This window comes from Ahaetulla prasina, chromosome 6, assembly GCF_028640845.1.
Source record: "Ahaetulla prasina isolate Xishuangbanna chromosome 6, ASM2864084v1, whole genome shotgun sequence".
In the NCBI taxonomy this organism is placed as follows: Eukaryota; Metazoa; Chordata; class Lepidosauria; order Squamata; family Colubridae; genus Ahaetulla; species Ahaetulla prasina.
In genome coordinates, this window is record NC_080544.1 from 83,687,327 (window position 1) to 83,709,973 (window position 22,647).

General features: G+C 38.8%; 1 protein-coding gene across 17 annotated transcripts in view; it reads left to right on the forward strand.

The window, feature by feature from the left end:
- MBNL1 (muscleblind like splicing regulator 1) overlaps positions 1-22,647 on the forward strand; it is a 206,839-nt gene that overhangs the window by 44,510 nt on the left and 139,682 nt on the right. The window lies entirely within an intron of this gene.

Below are 22,647 nucleotides of genomic sequence, written 5' to 3' on the forward strand. Positions count from 1 at the left end.
TTTTGTTTTAAAGCTATATAGCAAATTTGCAGAAAGATCAATTTCTGTCTTCTTGAAAATGCCCTTATTGTAGAATTATGTTGTATTTTTGTAGGAATTTTATAAGTTGTTTATTTGCTGATCTAGAAAAGGAGTTGTGTTTAATCTGTGATCGTGCAAAACAAAAACAAACAACAAATAAACAAGAGTCAGGTTGCATCTTAAATACTAATGAACTGATGAAGGTGTGTGCTGTTACAGCCTGTACCTTGTACCCTGCCTTCTCAAAGAGTCATGTTAAAGTAATACTATTTTGAAATCTCATGCTGCAGTAATTTTATTAAGCATGATTTATTAAGCATGATTTCCTTCAAAAAGAAAAATGGAAAACTGGGCTCATATAGTACTTTTTGTATGCTGGATAAAAATGAAAAGTGAAAGTAATGTCTTTCAATAATTAGTTGTTCCTGAGTGTCATTATGTTTGGATTTCTGCTGTGTAAGAGAAACGGGGTTAAAGTTCAAGATTTGAGAATACTTCCTATCCTGAAATTGTGTAGGATTTGAACATGTTACTGATACTGTCAATGCAAGGATCACTTGTATAAAAGTTAGCTGAGAAGATCATGGACTTTGTATTATATATAGTTAAGGCACTATTCACTATGCCTTGCTTTTTCCGTAGAAGAATAATGATTAACATTTCTAAAGCTACTGTTTACAAATAGGTTTCCACCTTTATTGGTTTACATGATGATATTTTCCATCCCTGTTTTTTGACCCCGGTATCCCAGAATTGTTTCATTCTGTTCTTGCAGACAGTGTTCATTTATGAGAACATAAACTGCGTTGGCTAACTGGATTTGGTTGAGAGACAGGACAGCCCTGTGTGTAACAGAAAATGATGTGGTTAATAATAAATGAATGATTCATGTAGCTCCTTTCCACTGGTTGAATAATTTGCAAAGAACTGATACTTGTAATATATGAACATGCACTTAGATAGACTGGAAGAGAAATATGTGCTTTTGCTTGTTTTCATTAAAGTGAAATAGTATTACTATTACAACCACATGTTTGGGCTTGGAATTTTACTGCAATGGGGCAGATTTTCAGCTGTGCCTCATGTATGACTGGATTCATTTATATTGATGGACTGGACAGTGGACATTCCCAGTTACACTGGGAGAAGCAAATTCTTTCATCTGTTTGCTTTAGCTAGGGCCTAGAGTTGGGGATGCTATGCTACAGGATAATGTTAAGTGAGATATACACATCTCTATTTTATATACATTTATATACATCTGTTTGCTTTAGCTAGGGCCTAGAGTTGGGGATGCTATGCTACAGGATAATGTTAAGTGAGATATACACATCTCTATTTTATATACATTGCCATTTTGTAATTAACTCGTACATAACAGATGATTTTATACTTCATACATTGTTGAGGCATATTATAATTTTTAAACAGGAAATTTATTGCTACAGTTTCTTCTTAAGTCAAATTCTGCAGTAGAACTAAATGTCTTAGTAGGATTGGACCTGCCCTCCCAAAAATGTAATTTGTTTATTGCCAGCCACTCTTAAGGACAATTGATACAGGTGTCCCCCCCTCCCCCAAATCACCTTCAGTAATGTAAAAACATGCCATTTGTACCAGGTGAAAAACATTTGTAAATATAATATTTATTTTGTAACTTATTCCTAGTTCAACTGAGATTCTTCAATAATGTATAATAGTAATGCAGAATTATATATGTATGTAGATAAGTATATTTACATAAACATGTATGTATGTATATAGGAGGAGAGAGGAAGATCCCCTATATCAATAAAAACTGTAAATTTTAAAACTAATATAAATACAAAAAATTGTCCGGTGGTCATGTAAAAAAACTGCTTGGTACCAGAAAATGGGGTGCTATTACTGAAAAGAGCACTTAAGATCTGATTACTTGCTTCAGCTCAAAAAAACACAGACTACAGGGGAAGATACCAGAAACTGTTAATATTAAATAGATTTATGGGAGAGATGAGGAAAACAGGATCAGTAAGAAGGAATGATGGGAGTTTCTGTTCTACAAAATCTGGAAAATCATTGATGTTCAGCTCTATATTATTGGAAGGCCAGCAAATATAGAATACTCTAAATCAACACTAACTTGGAAATAACTTAATTATTAATGAGACTTTGAAAAATTTGAGAGTTTTATTACCTGTCTTACTGCTCTGTAGTGTAATGATGTTAATGTTTTAAGTTGTCTCATTCTCTAGTTAATTTAAAGACAATCCCATGTCTATATCACATTGTGATAGTCAAACATGAAGATAATCAGAAAATATTTGTTATGTTAGTTAGCCTATTGGGTAGAAGGAAGTCTCTGCTGAAATAACATAAATTCTGTGGGATTTCCAAAGACCCAATATAACAGCACTGTCAAACTTTCAAAATAACTCTTTCAGAAATCACTTACTTTGTATATGGAGAGAAATATACAAAGTAATAAATAAGATAAATAAGTTTATAAATATTTAGTTAGGTTGAGTGAAGCTTTTTGGCTATTTTTTAAAAGCTCAAAGAATCAGTTTACCCTGAAAGGTTGCTGACAATCTTTCATAGCTTGGTTTATTTTCATTTTTCATAGTTGGTGGGACCCATTTGTAAAGCATATATCTTCTGGATCTTTATAAACTTGACTGATGTAATAACTATTGCAAATTGGTATATCAGTTGGTTCTCATGCATTTAACTCACATTTGTAGATATTAATGGCAGGTTGGCACAACATGCCAGATCGAGTAAAATGAAGTTTGGGTTCATTAGGTTCTGTAATCCAGACCATAACATTAAGCATGACTATGTTTGAGCGGAGCATGTTACACGACATTGCAGATTTGCTTTGTTAAGTCTTCTGTTGCAAGCAGCCTTTAAAAGATAGGTATCTGTCTTTGGGGATTGTGGGACAATTGAAATTATGTGTGTTATGTCCTTATGCCAACCCTACCACTTGTATCTGACATTATGATGTCATGAGGCATGTTTTTTTCCAACTATCATGATTATGTCTGGATACCTATGCATTAAAATATTACTTTTCCTACTATAGCCCCCCCCCCAATTATCATAGATGAATGCACTTGTAGTCAAATAATTGAGCTTTTTTAATGGATGTCTTCCAGAGGTGGTATTCAGCAGGTTCTGACCAGTTCTGGAGAACTGGTAGCAGACATTTTGAGTAGTTCGGAGAACCAGAAAATACTACCTCTGACTGACCCTGCTCCCATCTCTTCTCTGCCTCCTGAGTCCAAGCTGATCGGGAGGAAATGGGGATTTTGCAATAACCTTCCCCTGGAGTGGAGAGGGAATTGAGATTTTACAGTATCCTTCCCTGCCATGCCCACCAAGCCATGCCATGCCCACCAAGCCACACCCCAGAACCGGTAGTAAAATTTTTGAATTCCACCACTGATGTCTTCACTATAGTTTCCCCTTTTTTTAAATTGTTCTAAGACTTGGCTGTCTTTATGTGCCTGTGTAGTTTACTTATAGAAAATTCTTATGGAAAGAACTTCAGTTTTTGTTCATATTAGTGTGCCATTCCCATAAGCATTCAGATGCATAAGAAAAGTGATCCCCAGTAATCAATTTTAAAGACATAATTCCAGGATGCAGAGGTTGGTAAAAATAAAAATTGATGAGAAGCACATAGTAATATAGTGTTTTTATTCTTTTTATTGATTCAGTATAGTTTTATCATTTTCAGTTTCCCTAAATAATTTTGTAAATTATTTTTCTATAATATTAGGTATATATTTTAAAAAATAAATAAATCCAGAATTATAAGGTCGAAAATGTGGTCCAAATATCAGACAAATCGATGTGCATTAGCTGCTGTGTTTCACAAACACGAGGATACATGGATGTAAAGATTAGTATTATCCTCAAGAAACGTGTTGAAATAATGTCCATCCCTTGTCTTGATTGCAAGGCTCATCATTGCTAATTACAAGGCAGATATAGATAGATAGATAGATAGATAGATAGATAGATAGATAGATAGATATAACATAGATATAATCCTTCAATATTTTCAGTTTTAATATTTTTATTTTGTAACTTTCACTTTCTTGGTTAATCAGAGCATTAGATATAGAATATTCCTCTGTTCCCTCCCCCATAACATGCAACAAGTACTAGAACTGTGCCTGTTTTAAAAATAATCTAAATAAGTATTTGAGTTCTTGCACAAATCTGACATATTTCTATTATTTATTAAGTCTGCTGGTTTTCTGGTTCCACTCAGGCCTGAAAAAAGATATTACTGTTTTAAAGAATATATTCACTCGAATATGTTTTCCCCAGAAAGATACCTGAAAAATGATTGGACTGCTTTAATGAATAGCAGGGATGCTGTTTAAAGTATATCTGAATAATTTTCAAAGCATGCACAGTTCTAAGTATATATCTGCATCTCAAGTTACAGACAAACAATAGAAAAGCTTGCTAAAAAGAATATATAGTTAATTGTGTATGGGTACTGAGGGCATTGTAGATAATATTTCCCCCAATTATATTACAGAGTTAGAATTCATACTTCAATGGTTATTATGAAATAATCATAAGGATAATCATGGTTTTTTGGGGGAGAGAGGGTGAATGACATGGAGAGATCCAGATAGCCCAGTTGAAGACTGGGTGCTCCCACAGGAGTTGGGAACTTGATTAACTAAGATTCATTTCTTCTTGTCATTGTTTGTTTTTGGCTCAATAATTAGAAGTGGAATAGTTCTTTATCTCAAGTGGGTGCACTATAGCGTGTTTAGATCTTGATTTTATCATCTGATTTATTTGTTCATTTGGTTTTAATAAATAAATATGCCAGCCAGATTATTTTGGTGAAAGGTGTGACTATATAGTGTTCAAATGAATATTTAGCTATGGTCCATGAATGTATTTCAAGCTATTTCCATGGTTCTGATGGTAATAGTACTAATTAGTATTATAAAATGAAAGGTCAATTTTAGATGCTTTAGAACAGCTTCCCCCAACAGCTGCCCCCAAAGAGTAGTCCCAGATGGTTTTTCCGTGGATCGGCTAGAGGCATGGTTTTGCCTGCTACCTGGATCCCATGTATGCACAGATGGAGCTATACTCACATGCATGGCCTGGTTCCTGGTGGATCGCGGACTGGTGCTGATCCATTACCCAGTGGTGGGGATCACTCCTTTAGAACCCAGAAATGAAAATGCATGGAAATTCATATATTTTGCCCAAAGTTGAATCTTTTTAATCAAGATATTAGCATAGTGATGCTCTCCAAGATGAGAATATTTGTAATAAGCCATTCAAATGTTGCAATTTTTTTAATAATTCAGTTTGAAGATGAATTATTTTACTTTATTTTTATACATTAGAGTATAGCTGATTCCAGTCTAATGTGATAGAAGCCTTCCTGATTGTCTCCCTACCAGGCCTAAAAAAATATAGCTCAGGTACTTGTTGTTCCTAACCTGATATTATTTTAAGCATCTGTCAAATTAACTTTTAATGGTCAGGCTGGTTTCTAAAGGGTTACTGTTTTGAACAGATGAATGACTGTTGAATTAAATTACAAAATATTAATGTTGTGGAAAATGTTGTGAGGAGGTTTCAAAGGTTGAAACAATTTGCACCTTAAATTTGGACAAACAATAATTAAGATATGACAGGATAGTTAATCTAGTAAATTTGATGAAGGCGGTGATAAGAATGCAAATTTGTTTTTTTCTTATACCATCATTTAGGAGCAATTCAGTGGATTAAAGGAATAGGGACTTTGACTAAATTTAGGAAGACATACCTGACTGTGCTAGCTATTTGACTCTCTGTAAGTTTCCTAATGCTGTCTAACTGGTTGTGATTTTCCTTCATTAGAGACTTTTAAGTGGAATCTGGATGTTCCCTACATCAGTAACACTGATGTAGATTTTGCATGAGATTAGATTAGATTACATCCAGGTCTGTAATTACATGACCACTGTAGTCAGTGTTGCAGGTAAATCAATTCCATTAGCAATGTCAGACAAGTAATATCTTTCTTTCATGGATATTTACACTTTCGGTATAACTGATTATACAAGTGAAATTTTTAGTGAACCAGGGTCTTTTGTTTTTATTTTGGACATGTACATGTTTATAGAAGGAAGATGTTATTTGTGTAATATTTATATTGACTTTAGAATAAAATAAATAGAATAACAGAGTTGGAAGAGACCTTGGAGATCTTCTAGTTCAATCCCCTGCTTATGCAGGAAACCCTATACTATTTCAGACAAATGGTTATCCAATTTCTTCTTAAAAACTTCCAGTGTTGGCGCATTCACAACTTCTGGAGGCAGGTTGTTCCACTGGTTAATTGTTCTAACTGTCAGGAAATTTCTTCTTAGTTTCAGGTTGCTTCTCTCCTTGATTAGTTTCCACCAATTGCTTCTTGTCCTGTCCTCAAGTGCTTTGGAGAATAGCTTGACTCACTCTTCTTCGTGGCAATCCCTGAGATATTGGAACACTGCTATCATGTTAGCCCTAATCCTTTTTCATTAAACTAGACATACCCAGTTCCTGCAGCCGTTCTTCATATGTTTTAGCTTCTAGTCCCCTAATCATCTTTCTTGCTCTTTTCTGTGCTCCTTCTAGAGTCTCAACATCTTTTTTATATCATGGCAATAAAAATTGGATGCAGCATCCAAATGTGGCCTTACCAAGGCATTATAAAGTGGTATTAACACTTCACTTGATCTTGAGTCTATCCCTCTGTTTATGCAATCTAGAACTATGTTGGCTTTTTTGGCAGCTCATATGTAAACAATTGTCCACTAAGACTCTTAAGATCCCTCTCACAGTTGCTACTATTAGTAACTTAGACGGAGCCCTTTAGTACAGAATGCCTGAAGAGGGCTGTGGTTTTACCTGATTTAAGCATTGTTCCTTTCAAGACAATGACATGAATTCAGTTGTAATCAGTGGTGAGGTTCAAGTGATTTAACAACCAGTTCTCTGCCCTAATGATTTCTTCCAACAACCAGTTTGCCAAACTGCTCAGAAAGTTAACAACCGGTTCTCCCGAAGTGGTGCAAACTGGCTAAATCCCACCACTTGTTGTAATCTTTGGCTATCAGTATCCTCTTGCTCCCAATTGAGGAAATTGTTGATCTTTCTGTTTCCCCATATCCGTTATGGAAATCTAGGTACAAGTCGTATTAATAAACATTAGCAGAATACTGTCTTTCACAATGAAAAGTGTCATATGCAGGAAGATATAGAGGTCACTGTATAAGTACAAAATTTATTAAGAGAAGGAAGTTATTTCTATGCTATTTTAGCAAACAAGTTTGAAAGGCTCCAGCAGATTCAAATGGAACAGATTTTGTACCAGATGATGATATATCAAATCCTGATTGATAAGCACACAAGCACAAACACACACAGGAATAACAAATAAAGTAAATAACAAGAGCAGGAAGAAGAGATCCAACACTTTCACAAAGGTGTAAAGTCTCACAGGAGAGTGTCAACATCTCAAAATATCTCTTAAAATAATTTCAAGATCGCTTAAAACCAAGCCAGATTCAATTTTATATGAAATCTCAAGTTTAGGACATAGGATTACTAAAATGTCATGAGATATATGAGTGCGCTTGGCTTACCTAATAATATCACCTGAGTTTGGTAAAAGTTACGATTTAATTACAAAAAAATATGTATAATACTCTGCTAAATCAATCCTGGGGTAGTTCACATAAATTCACACAATTAGGACAGGAAGGTTGTTGCCTGAGATAATCACACTATGCTGCTTAAAGGCTAAGAACAGCACATTGCATTGGTCTTGGAAATGGATTGGCAGCCACTGCAGCTGTCTCAAAATAGGTGAAACATGAGAGATCTTGTCCAGCCAGGTGGTCATATTCAGCAGTAGCCCAGTTTTCATACATATTTTTAAAGGCAGAAGAGCAATTTGTTGTACCCTAATTGGAAAGTCATTATCTAAAATATAAGCTGGGCATCCAAGTTTATGAAATTCAAAATTTGATGCCAAATACAGGTTTAATCTGTGTTGTTTACAATTAAGAATATTGAGAATTCTTTAATTGATGTTAATAAAGTCTATATTTGACTGTAAAATAAAACACTCATTTTATGTTCTTTTGTAAATATTTTTATGAAAACTATTTAGTACATTTCCCCCTTGTAAATGCATCTGTCACTTAAAGAAAATTAGCCTCTCTGCTGAGACAAATCTGATTTTACTCATTAATAATAATAAATTATATATTCCATATCACGAACAAAAACGTTTAGTGATGAGTCATTTATTGACTTGTATTTATTGTGCTAACAGTCTAGTAGAAAAACATATTAATCTGTTAAATATGTTTAATAGAAGGCATGACAACATAACAAATAACAGATTGTTCCTAAAATTTACCCTTTCATACTAGAAAGAACAGTGAAAATATGACTCTATGTTATGTGGATTTAAGTAAAAATAAGCAAATGACCTAACAAAAAATTCTGTCTATGATAAACTATGGCAAGTTTATCAAACAATATGTATTAAAGAAACCTTTTGAAATCTCCATAGGCTTACAAAAGTGAACAAACCCTAAAGCAAAATGTCCTTCTATCTCTTGCTTAGAATTTGAATTATGAGACAGATACATTTCAATATCTTTTTGCTATCTTTAGATTATTTTACACTTTCTGAGCGGGACTCTCAAATGGCAGAACCATCAGCTGTGCTGATTTCAGAGCTTGGCAATGCTCATAGGTATCACTGTGTTTAATATAATGCATGTAATATTGAACTGCAAACTAAGGCATACAAAACTTGCTAGACCAATTCTTGAATACAGCTCATCTGTCTAGAACCCACACTGCATATCGGACATTAATGCAATCAAATGAGTCCAGAGATATTCACGAGAAGAATCCTCCACTCCTCTGCTCGCAACAGAATACTTTATGCCACCAGACTTGAAATTTTGGGATTAGACAATTTAGAACTTCGCCGTCTTTGGTCCTACCTAAGCGTAGTACATAAAATTATCTGCTACAATGTCCTGCCTGTCAATGAATACTTCAGCTTCAACCAAAACAAGCATACAATAGATACAAACTTATGGTAAACCACTCCAAACTTGATTGCAGAAAATACGACTTCAGACACCTGACTCTGTGCTTTCTTCCCCAACCCCCAAAACTTTAACCTTAGACTATCTACTGTAGACCTCACCCCATTCCTAAAAGGTCTTTAAGCGCACCAGCGTGCCTACCTTCCCTGTCCTAATGTTTCCTTTTACTTGTATCCATTTCATGTATTCATAATCATGTTTATACTTATATCTGTTATCTAATACATGCTTGACTAACTAACTAACTAACTAACTAAAATATATTAGGCCAAACATAGGAACTTTTGTTCTGTAAGATAGATAGATGTGTATTTGTATGAGAGCATTGATCATGAGTTGACCAGCCAATGTTTTGAATGAAGAAGGTCCCACCTGAGATATTGCTCACTTTTGCTAGTTATAGAATAGGTGGGCTAGTGAGAGGTGATCCTTTAATATTTTTAATTATGATGTCCTGATGTTATATTATGATTTGACTAAAGGATGCTTAATGACAATTTTATTGCATATACATACAAACAATATGAGTAGTAATGGGCAACCTTGCTTAGGTTTGTACTTGCACTGAAGTCTCTTGCTACCCAGACATTAATTTTAATCTGGATCTAATTCTAATTGATACAGTGCAGGGAATCTTATCTCTATGGAAGCTTCATAGCTGAATCACTCTCCTGGAATTTCAGTTCTTTTATTTGTGATATGGATGATAATGATAGTGATTTGGTTTACATCAGGGATTGATAACTTGTGATTGTACCGGTAGGTTGGTGGGTGATGTAACACTCAGGTTTGGGAATATATTAAGGCTTTTCCAAAATTATCACCAAAATCATTTACTATTAAACTTACTAAACATATTTTCTGTGCCACCATAAAAGTGAGCAAATAATAGTGGCTCACAGAAAAAAACAGTATAAAAACAATATTGAACTATGCCGTCTATGTTCTGACCTATGCTTCGTTCATAAGATTATTTACCAAAACATCCTACCTGTAAAAGAGTACTTTAATTTCAACCAAAATAACACAAGGGCTATCAATAGATTCAAACTCAATGTAATTTGCTCTAATGTTGATTGTAGGAAATATGACTTCTGCAATAGAGTAGTAAATGTCTGGAACACTCTACCTGATCCTGTTGTTAGTCTCACTAATCCCTATGCCTTTTACCTTAAATTGTCTACCATGGACCTTCCATGTTTCTTAAGAGGTCCCTAAGGGGGCGTGCATAAGCGCACCAGTGTGCCTACCGTCCCTGTCCTACTGTCCCCATTTATATGTAATCGTTCTATGTGATTATGGCTATGTTTTGCCTATTTATATCCTTTCATTTGTGCCATTTTTTGTGTGTGTCCACGTCTATGTCTATATTGTTACTTGTTCCTTGTACTTGTTGATAAATAAATAATAAATAAATAAATAAAACAAGCCCTATCCAAGAATAAAAGCATAACTCCATTGCAAGAATAGAAAGAAAATAAAAAATATGACAATTTCAAATAAAATCAGGGCAAGTTCCCCGAAACAGATTGATCTTTAATAGCTGACAAAATTGTAGCAAAAAGGGGGCCAGACTGATCTTCATAGACAGTCTGTTCCACAATATACAAATCAGATCATTACCAGCAAATTAATAGAAATCGATAGCAAGTTTGGGGCTTTAATAGTGTTAAGTTTGTTATGAATTCCTTGCAGGAAGGCTGGGAAAATATTAGAAAGAAAAAAAAAATTCAAGGATTTTATTTTCTAAGAATCACATACTAGTAAACAGTTAAAAGAGCAGCAACCATGTTCATCGTAGCTTGAATTATTCAGAAGCCAATGAATGTTAGTTATATTGACAGCTACATTCCATAAATCACAATATGCCCCAGTGAGCAGGCACTGATATCTCTGCCTGTTGCTCTTTATTGGCATATTGCAGATTCCTTTCCATCATAAATGCATTAAAAACAATGAAGATAACTTTGTGAGATGTAGTGAATCAGCTTCCTCCATCTTAAAGACAGTAGAGGCTTAAGCTCTGTCTTTTCCCTTACTTACTCCATCTGTCATGCTGCAACCATGAAATGAGCCTATGGTTCTTAAATGTTCAGCGTTTATCTCATTAAGGAGAAACATTACAAAGGCCGAGTTTGTGCTAGCCAAATAGCTGTCAAGGTTTAGCACTGAATTCAAGGGGGGAACTTTCCTTTTCTAAATTGACAAGTGAAGAGAGCCCTTGAACCTACTTAAAGTAAACATTTGCTTCCATATTCTTTAAGTACTTCTTGGACCAAAGCTACTTAAAAAATAGTATAGTATACTAGACCTTCCATTTTAGAGGATTTTTATGTTTTTATATGACCAATTTTTTGCCTGTTTCTCTTTTTTTGTTTTTGTTTTTTTGCTAATTCTTGAAATTAAGAAAAACTGTGTTATAAAAACTAAAACCTGCAATCTATGCATTGCTCATTTGTATGAGATGTTTAAAAACAGTTTCCAATGTTTTTCAGTGTATTTGTTTTCTGATAAATCATATTTTCTGTGAAAGCAGTTGGTGCTTAACAGATACTCCAGTGAACAGCTTAATCATTACTGTGTTTATTGATTTTAGTAGAGCTAGTTTCCTAGCAAACATATATGAGGTTGTAAAGAAAGCTCTTGAATATAATTGAATGATAATCTTAATTTTAATTTGTTCTGATGATTTAACTGGGTGGCAAGGAGATCCATACCTCTTCTCTCTGTCTCTTTTTTGTAATACAGTAATAGGGAAAAAAAAGGAAACAACTATATATGCAGTTCATGTCTAGAGTCTAGACCAGTGTTTTCAAATTTAGCAACTTAAAGATTTGTGGGCTTCTTAGCATGGTGGCTGAGGAATCCTGGGAACAGAAGGCCACACATCTTAAAAGTTGCCAAATTTGAAAAAGGCTGGTCAAGACTGTGAATCCAAAGCATAAAGACATGTGGGTTTCCCAGTCTCAATCAAGTCTCCTCAGATTGCATTTCTTAGTTAATAGAAATAAACAAAGTATAGCTGAAACTTCTAAGAGACTTAATGTCATTTACAAAGCAATGTCTGTCTCCTCCCCCTGCAAAAAGAAAGAATGAGTAAGAATAATTAAAAACAAACAAACTAAAGAAGACCCAGGACAGAAAATACTTATTTACTTAATGGCTTGCTAAAATAGTATAATTTTCAATCTATCATGGTATTAGACACAGCTTTAAAATTGTGTTGGGACCTGTACCACTATTCTTGCTGACTGTTTACTAGGGTTCAGCAAAAAGTTTGAAAGAGGTATTTCATAGCATATATATATATGAAAGAAGCGTTTCTGTTAAGATTGGTAAAGCAGCTGTATTTCTTGCAGGACATAATTTGAATCCCAGCTGTCTCCACATACTTGTGACTGTGCAATCCCTTCCCTTCACTGTCACAGTGAATGTCCTGTGTGTACATAGGCACATAGGCACAGAGAACCACAAACAAAAGTGCTATGGAATAACAATTTATTAAAATCTGCTGACAAATCTACCTGACTCAAACTTCGCAGGAATTTGTTTTATTAACTTTTTTTAAAGTGATAAAGCTTTTTAAATTGGAGGAATGGGAGCATGATTAGCAAATCTGGAGGAGAGGGGTAAGACTTGCCAGATTAGAAGCACATCTTGTTTACAAGCAGTAAATATCCCAGTATACTGTGTGGTGGCAGCACTTATTTATACTGATATGAGAATTCCAAAGAGTGCCAAACAGCAAAGTTGATATCTGTAACTTAATCCCAGAGAAATAGTCCTATTTTTAATTTGTCCTGAATTTCAAATACACAACACTTAAGCCAAATCAGTTAGTCATATAGGTGGACAACAGCCAAATATGCAGCACATTTTTCCTTACACTAAATAAATCAGCAAAAAGTTTCCTTTAGTGAGAGTAACTGAAATCTGGAAAGGACTGGTTGTTGAAGCTCTGCCTGGAAATTATTTTATCAGAGCATCCTCAGGCCATGTGCTTAGGGCAGAACAGCTCCGCCCTGATGCAGTCCATCTAACATAGCCTTTCCCATAGCATCTGTATGTACTGCCAGATTTCTTGTTGGACTGCATATAGAGAGATTTCCACAGGATGTGGAATGCTCTGCCACCAGACTTCTGGATTGCTGTGTGCATAGATGCACGGTATATTTTATGTCTGATGTTCCAAGTTAGGGATGGAATGGAATGTCCTTAAGATAATGAATTAAGATTAACTAGTTGTCTAGGGCAGGGGTCTGCAACCTTGGCAACTTTAAGACTTGTGGACTTCAACTCCCAAAGTTCCTCAACCAGCAAAAGTCCACAAGTCTTAAAGTTGCCAAGGTTGGAGACTCCTGGTCTGAGCATCTGACCAAAGGAGCACTTGGTGATAACATATATTTGATGTTTCCAAAGGTAGTGAAAACTTGGCTGTTCTCCTAAACCTTAGGACAGGGTAATAGGGTGAGCTTTTGTAAGCTTTATTTTTATTGTTTTATATGATATTTCTAGTCATGTGTCTCCTGCTTCTTTTTTTTTTACTGTTCTGACTTTTTTTATTAGAAAGGCACCTAGATTAAGTTGGAGTAAGACATTCAGTAAACCTGTGTAATAAATAAAATAAATAACACTTAATATCAAGAATCAGTTTAGATTTTCAAATTGTTTATCATTTGAATTTTAGTTTGGGATATATCCTATTCATCATGTTATAAATCCTAGAATAAAAATAATTACCTAGTTCAAATAATACTACATCTTGTCCAAGTTCAAACAATGCACTCAACCTAAATATTAAAGTAATTGGTTTTCTGGACTTAATACATTTTTTTGACTAAATAGGCATGATTTACACAACTAGCAAAGCCAAAATACAATACAAAACAAAACAAAGCAGCATTTCCAAAATTAAAGTTTGGTAAACTTTTAGTTACTTGACTGCATGTTATTCAAACCTTAGAGTACATTAAAAACATTTTGAAGCATATACTCAGATTTCAGTATCTTCTTTCAATCTATGATCTTGCTTTAGGGTATGGGTGAAATGGGGTCAGTGCTTTTCTTATGAATTGAAGAATTACTTTTCTGAATATGTTCCCAAAGCTATTGTTTGCAATGTTTTCTGTGTTGTAACCTGATCTAGGTCAGCCCCCATTACTATTTTAATAAAATAATTGGACTCTGTTTACCATTTATCTTATGGAATTGATTTGTTAAACACATGAAATATCTTGATAGTAGATACGATATAAATCAATTGACGGGTTTGTTGTTTACCCACATTCATAATTTGTAAAGTATATTGTGATATTAAGGAAATTTGAAACCTGGATCTTTTCAGGAATTTAGTCACATGCTGAAGAAATTCTTTAGCACTGAGCTAGTAGGACTGGCTCTGCCTCAAGATTTTATTTCATTTCATTGGCAAAACATTATGCTTTTATTTAAATGCCTGTTTTTGTCCAAGTTTAACTTATTATGAGATAAAAGTACATTTTTCAGTTTCTTACTTCTAATGAAATTTGAGTTCTGCTTTGCAATAAAATAAAAAACTGGACATATTTTTGAATTTTCAAAGACATTTGAAATAACAACCTGTCTACATGAATAATTCATCTATTTTTGTCTTCTTTGAGGAGTTAGGACTTATTTGAGTGTCACAAAAGTTACTAAAATATTTATATAGTCATATATACTATTTTTTATTTGTCTAATTAAATAATTGTTAGGAAAAAATATTTGCTTTCAATAATTTTGGATATTTACTAGCTGCTACTGCAGTTTCCCCCCCTCACTCGGCCCATAGACTGTTGACCTATTCATGTATAGGCAGGTCATCCTATTTTTAGAAATGATACTCCTGAGTGTCCACATGGCTTTCCACTCCCCTAGTGTGCATCTGATTTGGAGGTCCTTTTGGGCAGCATTGCTTACCATGCCATCTCATCCCTGACCTGGCTTGTTCTATGTTCGAATTAAGACTGCTGTTATTATAACACTGTTGAATTTTGAAGTAGAAAGTTAAACATTTCTAATTACGAGAATGCATTGCAGAAGAAACGTGCCTATTTTTATTTTTCTTGTTTGTTGGAATCATTCATTTATACTTCTGCTTAAGTTTTTATAATTAAGAAATTGCTATTTGGAGTTTAAAAGTGCAGCTTTTCTCTTGATAGATGCACAATTCAAATACATTCTGTAAAAGGCACACAGGGCTTATGTAGCCTATGGAAGTTATGTTGAGTGTTAAAATTTCCCAGAGCAAGAATGCTGATTATGTCAACAATCAACTGTAATTCATGACCTAGGCGCACAAAGCAAGGTGTCTGTTACGTCTTGGAAAAGGAGAGAAAAGAAATTCTGAAATTAAGCTTCAGTAGATATAAGAGGGAACTACACTTCTAACTGACAGAGGCTTAACCTGGCTTCATTCTAATATATCGTAAAGATTTTTAATAAGTAGTGCCTGATTGAAAGTCTTCAGTTCAACTAACTTCTGCTGATCTGGAAAGCCTGATAGATACAATAATACAGTATTGTACAATATTGTACTATACAATAATGTATAGAACTTTTGCTCAACAATAAAAGTTTGGATTCCTGGTCTGCTTCCAATATCCTTGCATTGAGCTTTCCATTCACTCACTTGCAAAACTTGAATTGTTCATCTTTATCCATAGAAAGTATTATCCATACCATATGTGACTATTTTCTGGATAGGGGACTCGATACTCCAGGCATGGGTATCACTCTTGTCTTCTAGCTTTGCAGACTGAGTTTAATATGAAGAGACACCCTCTCCTGACACTCCCAGTTTCAATTCAGTCTTGATGAGCTCATTCAGACTGCTTGGGAGTTCTCTCTGTTTTAGATTGAATTACTTGGAGGCAATTGATCAGCTACATTGCTGGTATTTGGCTGGACAGCATGAAGAACCCACTGTATTTTTTGGGTTTCTCTTTCTTCCTTTGTGCTTAGGGGCCGCGTGGCGGCTGGCTGGCTAAATTTGGGGCTCTTGATAGCGGTTCGCCATTTTAAGGCTGCCGCAGTCCTTGCGGCAGGGGTGGAGCGACGTGAGTGCCATTGGCCTTTTGCTAGAGAAAAGCAAGAGAAATGCGAAGAGGTGATTGAGCAGGCAACAACTGTAGCAGCCATTTTGGAGCTGTTTAAAGCCAATTCTCAGCGACCTTCAGAGTGACCGGCCAACAGTAGGGTTTAGTTTGCTGTTCTCAGGAAGGCCAAAGTCCTCAGAAGGCAGAGTGAAGAACTTTGGTCCGACCCTGCTTTAAGCCTGTGAGATGACGAGAGAAACGGCCATATTACTATTGATGCCATAAGAGTAGACGCGCAGGGTTGCCCCCTGAAAAGTGAGCACCATTTTATAGTGGAGTGTGACGGGTCAGTGGCCTGAAACCGCTCGTAAGGTTTTGAAAATCTTTTAAGCTGGACTTTTGTGAGTAGCCTGAGTACCGGGTGAAATTGGCTGGCCACAGTTTGTATTTTTGACCAGAACTTGGAGCTGGATTGCTGCAGCTGCAGCCTGTGTGCTTTTCTTAAGAGCCAACATTGCAGCGGCCTGCACTGAGTACAGGGAACGTTCTTCAGCCTGTCAATCCGGTTGTCATGAGCATAAGGGGACATTGTGCAGAACCATAGCCTCTGCAACTGCATCAGATTGGTGAGATAACCAGACTTTTCATCTGATTATCGGGGAACTGTGATTTTGGGCTCAGATTTAACTGAAATTAACATGGCGTCTGAGGCCTCATTTGATGACCCCATGGAGATGGATGAGGGCTCTCACCACCACAGGGCAACTGGGCGTGACTCAAAACATCATAGTAAGTCTAAGATGGGGAGCAAAGAGGTGGTGGCAAAAATAAAGGCCAAGGCAATAGCCATCAATAGCTGTCAAGAAACCATCTAAGGTCCAGGAGAGAGCGGAAAAGCAGCTGCAGAAAGCCCTAGATAAACAAGTAGAGAAAAGGATTAAGGCAGCAGAGAAACACAAACATCTTAGTCCTTAGGGAACGACAGATGCTAGACTAACATCCGACCCTGCCCAACAGATGAAGGCTGTGAACATTGACTTAGAGCTGTTGGCTGAACCAGGCCCTTCAACTGGTTTCAGGCCTTTGATGGCATTTTCACCATTATCCCTGGTGGGTGAGTCCAGCAGGGGGGCTAGATCTTCTCCAGTGGTCTCTTTCATTCTGACGGTGGTGGCAGATAGCCAGCCAGACGAGGGTGAGCTGCTGATGCTGTCAATAGTACAGAAATGGATCTTAGAGACTGTGCAACCAGGAGTTTGGTAACACAGGTCCGTGCAACAAAGTGGTGCCAATCACCTTACTGGCAACCTTACTGGGCAAGATGATTTCTTGCATAAACATAGTTCCATGGGCAAGGTTCCACACACGCCCTCTGCAGTGGTTCCTACTACTGTTTCAGAGGTCGGGCCGGAGCACATCTCTGACCAGAGTTCGGGTTACGCATGACAAAGGGATGCTATTTCAAGGTCCAGGAGCATCAGATAGTCACCATGGATGCCAGTGTGGAGGCCCAAAATACATGGCTGAGGACAGAGTCATGACAGAGCATCAATTAGTTAGAATTGAGGGCAACTCGATTGGCCCTCAGGACATTCAAGGAGCAACTGGCAAGCCACCATGTGCTCCTTCTTACCGACAATGTTACCGCCAAGGAACATGTGAACAGACAGGGAGGCACACACTCCAGACTACTGGTGGAGGAAGCGAGGCTCCTCTGTCGCTGGGTGGAGAAGAACCTAGTATCCATCATGCGGAGCATATTTCGGGCTCGGACAATGTGTAGGACAATGTGCTTATGACTCGCAGATCTTACCGAGGCCACTGGCTATTATGGCACACTCTACCCGGAGTGTTACTATTACAGTGCCCTGGGCGACACAGACTTTGATGGAAGAGATCTGTCGAGCAGCAACTTGGGCATCGCCATCACCTTTTTTCTTGCACTATAGGCTTGACACTTTCGCCTCTGCAGAGGCCGCCTTTGGGAGACAGGTCCTTCTGTGCATTCTGGGGGAGTCAAAAGAACAGGACCAGACAGGTACCCATCCGAGCAGACAGCCAGCTTTGGTATGTCCCATACCTGGAGTATCGAGTTCCCTATCCAGAAAATAGGGTATTGGTCCCACCTGATACACCCATTTTTGGTAGGGGAGGAAATACTCCAGCCCCACCCTAAGGGGTGTGGTCCAGGGTTCCTTTGGGGTGTTGTTACAGGTGTGGCATCTGAAGGCCTCATGGGGACTTCATTGAAACTGGGAGCATCAAGAGAGGGCGTCTCTTCAGTTTAAACTCAGTCTGCAGAGCTAGAAGACAAGAATGATACCCATGCCTGGAGTATCTTCTCCCATACCGAAAACGGTGTATCAGGTAGGACCAACACCCTATTTATTTAATTATAGAACTAGAAAGTCTATTTGTAATAAGAGAAATGAAGCTTAAGTGGCTGCATTAGAATACAACAATACTGACTTTCTTTTCAGAATCCTACCATAACTTTGGAGATTGAGGAGTTATTTATCCTTTTATCTGAATATAGAACCCTTGCATTAAAAAACACTAGAATAGTTCCAAAGCAAACAGTTACTATTATTATTATTTTACTTTTTTAAATTAAATGAAATAGAACTGTCATAATTAAAATTATATAAGAAATCCAAGGGTTTTAGAGATTTTGGAATATGCGTTAGAAATGGCTTTCTCTTTTAAGACCACTTCATTTTTTGTAATGAAACTTTAAGGGCATGATGAAAACAGCAACAGTAACAAATCCTCCCTCCCCCTCCTCCTATGATTTATAGAAGCTTAATGTTTTCAAAAATTTAAGTACATCATTAAAGATGTACCAAAGTGATAGCCCTTTGCTGCAGTTAGCTCATTAGGATTTTTGTGGCTCAGGTAAAGGTAAAAGTAAAGTTTTCCCTCGCACATGTATCCTAGTTGTTTCCGACTCTAGGGGGTGGTGCTCATCTCCGTTTCAAAGCTAAAGAGCCAGCACTGTCTGAAGACATCTCTGTGGTCATGTGGCTGGCATAACTAAATGCCAAAGGTGTACAGAATGCTGTTACCTTCCCACCAAAGGTGGTCCCCATTTTTTATACTTGAATTATTTACGTGCTTTTGAACGTGCTTTTGGCAGAAGCTGGCACAAGTAACAGGAGCTCACCCCATTATGCGGCACTAGGGATTCGAACTGCTGAACTGCTGACCTTTCGATCAACAAGCTCAGCATCTTGGCCACTGAGTCACCATGGCCCAGGTACATGGATTTAATCGTTGTACTCCAATAGGCTTGTGCAAAGCAGGTTTTGCTTCCCTTTTTTTCTGCCTAGTAAAGTAACACTGCAGCTTTAACAATTCAAAAAGAGGTGTTTTGTATATATGATCAAGTATTGTGAGAGCACCTTTCAAAAGCTTATATAGACATAGTTTCCAATTTAAGGCCTTATCCAGTATTACTATTATTAATTTATCACCAAATGAGAAAAGACAACAGTTTGGCTTGGTAGAATGTAAATGGTTTTTAAGTCACTTGTTTATGAGATGGGTGGGTTATTTATTTAATTTATTTATTTATTTGATCACATTTTTATACCGCCCTATCTCCTGAGGGACTCAGGGCGGTTTGAAGCCTATTAAAAACACAAAAACACAAATATAAATACAAGATAAAACACTAATTAAAAAACTTATTAAATAAGGCCGAATTTAAAATTATAATTAAAATACTAAAACCCCATTAAAAGCTGAATTAAAATTAACATCCTAGCCCAGTCCTGCGCAAATAAATAGATGTGTCTTAAGCTCGCGGCGAAAGGTTCGAAGGTCGGGAAGTTGACGGAGTCCCGGGGGAAGTTTGTTCCAGAGGGTGGGAGCCCCCACAGAGAAGGCCCTTCCCCTGGGTGTCGCCAGTTGGCACTGCCTGGAGGACGGCACCCCAAGGAGTCCCTCTCTGTGAGAGCGCACGGGTCACTGGGAGGCAGTCAGTGGCAGCAGACGGTCCCATAAGTAACCCGGCCCTAAGCCATGGAGCACTTTAAAGATGGTTACCAAGACCTTGAAGCGCACCCGGAAGGCCACAGGTAGCCAGTGCAGTTTGCGCAGGACAGGTGTCACATGGGAGCCACGAGGGGCTCTCTCTATCACCCGCGCAGCCGCATTCTGGACTAACTGAAGCCTCCGGGTGCTCCTCAACGGAAGCCCCATGTAGAGAGCATTGCAGTAATCCAGGCGAGACATCACGAGAGCATGAGTGACTGTGCATAGGGCATCCCAGTCTAGGAAGGGGCGCAACTGGCGAACCAAGCGAACTTGGTAAAAAGCTCTCCTGGAGACGGCCGTCAAATGGTCTTCAAAAGACAGCCGTCCATCCAGGAGAACACCCAAGTTGCGCATCCTTTCCATTGGGGCCAATGACTCGCCCCCAACAGTCAGCCACGGCTGCAGCTGACTGTACCGGGGTGCCGGCATCCACAGCCACTCTGTCTTGGAGGGATTGAGCTTGAGCCTGTTTCTCCCCATCCAGACCCGTACGGCCTCCAGACACCGGGACAGCACTTCAACAGCTTCATTGGGGTGGCCTGGTATGGAAAAGTATAGCTGAGTATCATCAGCATACAGTTGATACCTCACACCGAAACCACTGATGATCTCACCCAGCGGCTTCATATAGATGTTGAACAGGAGGGGTGAGAGAATCGACCCCTGTGGCACCCCACAAGTGAGGTGTCTCGGGGTCGACCTCTGCCCTTCCGTCAACACCGTCTGCGACCGGTCAGAGAGATAGGAGGAGAACCACCGATAAACTGTGCCTCCCACTCCCAATCCCTCCAACCGGTGCAGCAGGATACCATGGTCGATGGTATCAAAAGCCGCTGAGAGGTCTAATAGGACCAAGGCAGAGGAATAACCCCTATCCCTGGCCCTCCAGAGATCATCAACCAACGCGACCAAAGCCGTCTCAGTGCTGTACCCGGGCCGAAAGCTGGACTGGAACGGGCCTAGATAGACAGTTTCATCCAGGTACCGGGGTAATTGACATGCCACCACACTCTCTACAACCTTCGCCACAAAGCGAAGGTTGGAGACCGGACGATAGTTACCTAAAACAGCTGGGTCGAGGGAAGGCTTCTTGAGGAGAGGTCTCACCACCGCCTCTTTCAAGGTGGCAGGGAAGACCCCCTCCAACAAGGAAGCATTAGTAATCTCCTGGAGCCAGCCTCGTGTCACCTCCTGTGAGGCCAGTACCAGCCAGGAGGGGCACGGGTCCAGTAAACGTGGTGGCATTCAACCTCCACAATAACCTGTCCATGTCCTCCGGAGCCACAGGGTCAAACTCATCCCAAACAGTCTCAACAAGACAGCTCTCCGACCTCCCACCTGGATCCACCCAATTTTGATCCAGACCATCCCGAAGCTGAACGATTTTATCGTATAGATAACCACTAAACTCCTCGGCACGTCCCTGCAACGGGTCATCCCGCTCCCCCTGTTGAAGGAGAGAGCGAATCACCCGAAACAGGGCGGCTGGGCGGTTATCTGCCGAAGCAATGAGGGAGGAGACGTAACCAGGGCTCGCTTCCCTCAATGCCACTAAGTAGGTCCTGGTATATGACCTAACTAGTGTCCGATCAGCCTCCGAACGACTGGATCTCCAGGAACTCTCTAGGCGTCTTTTCCGGCATTTCATCTCCCTCAGCCCCTCGGAAAACCAAGGAGCTGATTGAGACCTCCGCCGGGTCAGAGGCCGCAAAGGCACGACATGGTCTAGAGCCCCAGCCGCGGCCAGTTCCCAAGCCGCAACTAGTTCTTCAGCCGTGCCGTGGGCCAGACCCTCAGGGAACGGCCCAAGCTCCGTCTGGAACCTCTCTGGGTCCATCAGGCACCTGGGACGGAACCAACGTATTGGTCCCGTCTCCCTGCGGTGTTGAGTGGCGGTCAGAAAGTCTAGACGAAGGAGAGAGTGATCTGACCATGACAAAGGTTCAATGTCTAAGTCTCTCAAGTTCAGATCCTTCAACCACTGTCCAGAGATAAAAATCAGATCCAGCGTGCTATCCCCAACGTGAGTGGGGCCAACAACTACTTGAGTCAGGTCCAAGGCCGTCATGGAAGCCATGAACTCCCGAGTTGCTGTTGATGACATGCCGGTCGATGGCAGGTTAAAGTCCCCCATAACCATGAGTCCACTCCAGCAAGCACCTCCAGGAGCTCGGGCAGGGCTGCTGTCACGCAGCAAGGAGCCAGGTACGTGACCAGCAAGCCCATCTGACACCTATGACCCCATATCACAAAGAGGGATTCACAGCCAGCAATCTGAGGAACAGTGGTCTCCCTCGGCTCTAGACTCTCTTTAATAACAACCGCCATCCCCCCACCCCGGTTGATGGAATGCTCGGAAACCTGGTGGGCACATTTCAACAAGGAGTATGCCCCCTTCTGTG